This window comes from Octodon degus, unplaced genomic scaffold (genome assembly GCF_000260255.1).
Source record: "Octodon degus isolate 3935 unplaced genomic scaffold, OctDeg1.0 scaffold00157, whole genome shotgun sequence".
Taxonomy (NCBI): Eukaryota; Metazoa; Chordata; class Mammalia; order Rodentia; family Octodontidae; genus Octodon; species Octodon degus.
In genome coordinates, this window is record NW_004524733.1 from 6,538,317 (window position 1) to 6,544,767 (window position 6,451).

A 6,451-nucleotide genomic window follows, 5' to 3' on the forward strand; every position below is an offset into this window, starting at 1 on the left:
ACAAACACCATTAGAACAAATCATTCTATTCATTAAGAGAATGCAACTATATATCTATCCTAACCACTTTGAATACACAGATACAAAATGGACCTACAATGTTTAAATGGCAATAGAATACCCATTTCTGACAAAACTAAAGGAGGGGATACAAATTAAGGACCATTTTATATCTGTATATACAAAATAGGATAGATATATAGCTACTTTCTCTTAATTCAATGAGAAGAATGATTTGTACTAATAGAGTTTGGACAGGATATCATGTCTGCATCTTGTACTATGAATAACCACTATGAAGACAACAATATGCAATGTATTAATTATTGAAACTGTTCTACTACTCTGTTTTGAAATTGTCACATTGCTATTTGTTTCTCAATAAAATTAATTTAAAAAAACAAAACTAGAATTAGAAGTTCCATTTGACCCAGCTATTCTCCTACTTTGTATCTTTCTAAAAGAATTAAAAGCATCATACTATGGTTTAAAAAAAAGAGGGGGCTTGTGTTCTTCACTGATTTTGTCTGGTAAGTAGGTGTACTGCCTTAATAACCTCAGCACTGTTTCTATAAATATATCCCAGAGGATATATGCGCATAGATACATGCATTTCTAAGTTCAGTAGTCTGATTTTATTTGTTCTCAAACTGGATTTTGAAGACAAGCTAAACCTTGCTTTCCTTCTTGGCAGATTTATCTTGCTTTCTTTGACTCTACCCTCATGGACATGATTTTTTTTCACTACTTATTCCACATTTTTCTTGGTTTGGAGGTTGCCCTGACTTTTAAAATCCCAGTCCCACCTAACTCTGTGGTCTTTTTAACGAAGACAAGAGAAGGAAGGTATGAAAACACAAGGACAGAAACTGTTGATTTGTGCATGATCTCTATATAAATGCCTGGGGAAAAAAAGATATGGCTAATCAAAGATTTAAGACATCAAAAATATATTGAACACCTACTTTGTATGTACAGATAAAGAGAAGGTGGAATTAATATGGATCTTAAAGGATAAATAGGATTTTACTAGACAGAGAGAGCAGCAGGTTATTCTAGGCACAAGGAATAACATGAGCAAAAGTAAATATGAATAAAATAGCCAGGACAGTGATAAATAAAATAGCCACCACAGGACCTGCCATTTCAGTAACTCAAGAAGCTGAGAAAGAAGGATTACTAGGGCTGGGGAGATGGCTCAGTGGAATAAGCGCTTCCCTGGCAAGCGCAAGGGCCTGAGTTCAATCCCCGGTTCTGCCAAAAAAAGAAAAAAAAAAGAAGGATTACTAGAGCCCAGGAGCTTGAGGCCAAGCTAGGTATCATACTAAGCACTGTGTCAAAAAAAAAAAATCACAGGCCATATTCAGGGAACAGTAGTTTAGCTTGTCTAGAACAGAAAGTACAAAGAGTAGTAGGGGGTCAAGGCTGGAAATGGAGATAAAAGCTCTGTTTAAAGGTCTTCAAAGTAGAGGTAAATTATATCTACATTTTTTTAAACAAAGGCTGTTGAACAAGGTAATGGTATAATCAAGGCTGCATTTAGGGTTTTAATTCTGCAATATATGGGGGTCTGGAAAAGGCTGGGAGTAATGACATTGGTTAGAAAGAGGCTGCACTATTCAAGGTAGCTATTAATATGGGTCTTCATCAAACTAAGAGAAACACATTTTAAGAAAGAATATCCCAGACAGGCGTGGTGGTATGCACCCATAATGCCAGCATTCAGGAGGCTGAAGCAAGAGATCACTGTGAGTTCAAAGCCAGCCTAGGCTACTTAGGCCAGTCAGAACTCCATAGCAAGATCCTGTCTCAAAAAACAAAATAACAAGAACAACAAAATAGATTTGCCATTTTCCAGTATGCAGAGACCCAAGAAATATAAAGATTGATAAAAGTAAGTTGTATTTGCTAATTAGAGTTCACACATAACCTTTCAAGAAGGAGTTTCAGAGGCTGGGGATATAGCTCAGTGGTGTAAGCACATGCCTGGCAAGTGCAACGACCTAGGTTTGACCCAGTACCTCATGCTGTGCTGGCCTCTCCCAGAGCCGGCCATAGAAACTGGGAGTGGTGGCACACACCTGTAATCCCAGCACTGGGGAGGCTGAGAAAGTAATATCACTAGGAGTCCAAGCTGCATAGTGAGACACTATATAAAATAAATAGAGAGACAGACAGACAGACAGACAGACAGACAGACAGACAGACAGACAGAAGGAGCTTCAGTAGAGTTTTAGAAAGATGCTAAATCAAACAAATAAAGGACATCATTGGGACAAAGTGAGTGGAGCTGCAAATCTAGTCTCCTCTTCAAAAATTCAGCTATAAAGTAAATGCAACAAACTCAAAGACTTTATAGTATAAGAACCTGAAAGAATAAATAAAACCTGGAAGGTTTTGTAGATATAGTAAAGCAGAAAGAAACTGAACTTATGGATTAAACAACAAAAATGATAGAAAGGAGAAAAGATAGAAAAAAAGGAAGAGGGAAAAACATACAAGTATATATACAGGATGGCTGAGGTGATTGTACAAGAATTTCAATCAGTTTATTGAAAATAGTGGCTGGAAGTCTGAAGCCAGCAAACATGGCTGTTCTTTATTTTCTCAGCCATTCAGCGACTACTCTGGTAGCATTCTTGCTTTTGTCTTTTGGAAGCTCGGTAGCTAGTTAAATCGAGAATGAAGTCTGAATATGGTGATCTGGTTCCTGCCTACTTTTCTAGTATTCTATATTGGAAGCCTCCGCCCACCACCTTAGGATCAAGCAGAACAATTTTTTAGAAGTGGCCATACAAACAACTGCGCTGTTTTGGTTTGTACATCCTGATTCTGGTTTAATTATCAACATGTTGCAAATACTCTTTCTGTTTATAGAAGTGTCAAGAGGCTGGGTATTCCTGACAGTCACATCATCCTGATGCTTGTGGATGACATGGCCTTGCAACCCTAGAAATCCCAAACCAGCCACCATGTTCAGTCACAAGAATATGGAGTTCAATGTGCATGGAGATGACATAGAAGTGGATTATCGAAGCTATGAGGTGACCATGGAGAATTTTTTTATGGGTATTAACTGGGAGGATCCCACCTAGCACTCCTAGGTCAAAATGTCTTCTTCCTGATGATAGAAGCAATATTCTTATTTATATGACAGGACATGGTGGAAATGGTCTCTTGAAATTCCAAGATTCTGAAGAAAGTACTAACATGGAACTTGCAGATGCTTTTGAACAGGTGTGGCAGAAAAGACGCTACAATGAACTACTGTTTATTATTGACACTTGCCAAGGAGTGTACATGTATGAGCAGTTTTATTCTCCTAACATAACGGCTCTGGCCAGTAGCCAAGTAGGAGAAGATTCCCTCTCGCATCAACCTGATCCTGCAATTGGAGTCCATCTTATGGATAGATACACATTTTATGTCTTGGAATTTTTACAGGAAATTAATCCAGCTAGCCAAACTAATATGAATGACCTTTTTCAAGTATGTTCCCAGAGTCTGTGTGTTTCTACTCCTGGACGTCGCACTGATCTTTTTAAGAGGGACCTTAAAAATGTCTTGATAACTGATTTCTTTGGAAGTGTATAGAAAGTGGAAATTACAACAGAGACTATTAGTTTGCGACAGGATTCAGAAATCATGGAAAGCAGTTATAAGGAAGACCAGATGGATGAGGAGTTCATGGAGCCACTGAAATATGCTGAACAACTTCCTGTAGCACAGATAAGACACCAGAAACCAAAGCTGAAAGACTGGCACCCTCCGGAAGCTTCATTCTGGGTCTGTGAGCACTCATTCTCATGGTCTTTTTTAAAACATATGGAATCAAGCATATGAAGTTCATGTTTTAGACTCAAGGATGTCTGAAGAATATATAGAAGATTTTAACCTTGGACAAAAATTTATGTTATGTGTTTTTACAAATACATTACTCTCATATAAATTTGGGGGGAAAAGTATAAGCGAATTAAATTTTAACAAACTGCTCAGTTTATACCATAAATAAAATTAATGGTTAATGCAAGTACTTATTGTCCACTAAATATTTTCAAGTTTTCATTTTGTGGGTTGTACAAAAATGGAATAAAGCGACCTGAATATAGCCATGGCTTATTTTTGAAAACAGCAGCTTTCCCTCATTCTCTTTTCATTTGCAAAAGGAAAAACTCATGAAGACATTAACTTCTCACTGAAAGAGGTAACTTCTGTTAATAATTTTGTGTATGTCCTTCAAATGTTCTTATTTATATACAGGTTTTCCTCAAAATGAAGATCACCCAAAATCTAACATTTTATGACCTTCCTTTTCATTTTGTATTATCAACCTTTTCCCTTCCTTGGGTATTTTCAATGCAATGAGTGACCGCAGAATATCCATTGTATGAATGTATAATTCATTTAGTATTCTTCTGTTATTTAACCACATACTTGTTTCAGTGTTTTATTTTGGCTTATTCTCTAATAAACTTTAATATTTCTGTCAAAATAAAGAAAATAGTGTTAATGTGTAGAATTTTCACCTTGACTAACTCTGTATGTTGATATCTACGATCTGAGTAACTACATCACAGACAGCAATGTGTAACACAAAACCCATGGTTGAATGCCTCTCATCTTGGTCTTCTAAATGTGTATCATTTCTAATGACTTATCAATTATTATACTCTCTTTAAAATAAATTAAAACAAGACAAGAAAAAAATTAAGATTTCTTGAAAATAAGACTCAATATTTATTATTTCTCCAATCTTACATAACTGTATCTGTTAATCTAAACAACAGATTTGATGATAAAAACAGATAATATAAAAACCTTTGTTAATTAGCTATTCCTGTTTTGCAAATCTGTAACATATGCATTGTTGTATGTTACCCTGTTTCTTCCCTTTTCTCTATTTGCTTCTGCTTCACTTTTCAAAATAAAATAAAATAAAATTTTAAAATAATGATCACTGACAACAAAAAAATGAATATGATAGAACTCAGGTTGGTCAAAATAGCTAGTCTCAGTTGCAGAATGAGAAGTGGTAATAGACCCACTCAATAGCTGATTTCCTCTAGCAGAGGGTTCCAGATTATTATATTAATAGAAACTCCATGCATCACAAATGACTGTATTGACTTATTAGATAACTATACAGTAGGTTGATGAACCCAGAGCAAAGACAATAGTAGAAGTCTGTGTTTCCAATTGTAATATACTTCCATTCAAACATGGGATTTCATGGGGATAATATGCTTAACAAATATATATTAAACTGTTGCAACACAGGTCATGAAATTGGTACCTCAAAATACTTCATAGTGCACAGCAGAACTAAAATATCTGCTGTGTGTTTCTCATTATAGCCCTGAACTGAGATACAGTTTCCAAAAAGCCACTGAAAATAAATATTAGGGATGAACACCTAATTTTGGGACTGGTTAGACTGTGGGCCTTATGTTACCATTGGAAAATTATGACAAATAATTAGTTTGCTCTGCCCTCCTAGAAATTTGGAGGATGTCAGTGCATTTTAACAACACAGAACTAGAACTGACAAGATTACTATAATTTCAACCTTGCTTCATTAATGTGAAAAGGCTTTGAAAAATAAATCACTGGCTAATGAAAACACCATCTGTTAATGGCTTTTTGCCACTATTTTCTTATATTATTAGACCTAATTTGAGGAAAACATTGAACATTTACTTACTCACTTCCTATTCACTTACAAAGAATTAAAACCTCTCAAATTGGAATTGATTTTCAATAATAAACATATGAAAGGAGAATCAGAGAACTGAAGCAATGCTATGCAGTCTATTTCCTAACCTTTTCCTCATATCCCTATCATGAACAAATGATTTAGAACTAAAATTCTGGGCCACTCTCAATTTGAATGATTTGATTGATTCAACCAAGTAATTATCCTGTCTATACTGAAGCTGAGTAAAGCAGGTATGTGTAAAATCTCTGTATGTAAACATATGTATCTTTCATATTGTTCAGTTTTGAAGAAGTGATTTGTTTTGTACTTTTCTTATATGGTCCAATTAATGACTCGACCAGGTTCTCTCTGCCCAAGCCTGATGAGTACAAGTTTCTCAGAACAGTTGAAGCATGAGAGCAAAAGAACCAGAGCGGTAGGGAAGATTGGAATGGTGATATCTGCTGAAAGGAAATGAGGACAGGAGATTGGCAGAGAGAACAGGAGGAAGCTCTCATTTCCTGTTGCAAGAGGTTACTTCTGAGTCTGTCTATGCTTCACCGTTGTGAGGATACAGAAGCCATTTTAGCTTATGAGTCTGAGATCCTGCTCACCTGCAGATAACTGTGTAATTCTAGCTCTCCCAAAATCACATGCATATAAGCAGCACAAAGTAAGGGGAAGATTTGGCTGGATTTTGAAAGGTCTGAGTTAGCTAAGCTGGCAATCTTTTTTTTTTTTTTTTTTTTTTTTTTT

At 35.8% G+C, this 6,451-nt stretch overlaps 1 protein-coding gene and 1 pseudogene across 4 annotated transcripts in view; one reads left to right on the forward strand and one right to left on the reverse strand.

Annotated features, from left to right (window-relative positions):
• LOC101585793 overlaps window positions 1-4,103 on the forward strand; it is a 26,029-nt pseudogene extending 21,926 nt beyond the window's left edge.
• The window catches only part of Mid2 (midline 2), a 127,375-nt gene that overhangs the window by 97,466 nt on the left and 23,458 nt on the right, over window positions 1-6,451 (reverse strand). The gene's annotated exons all lie outside the window — the stretch shown is intronic.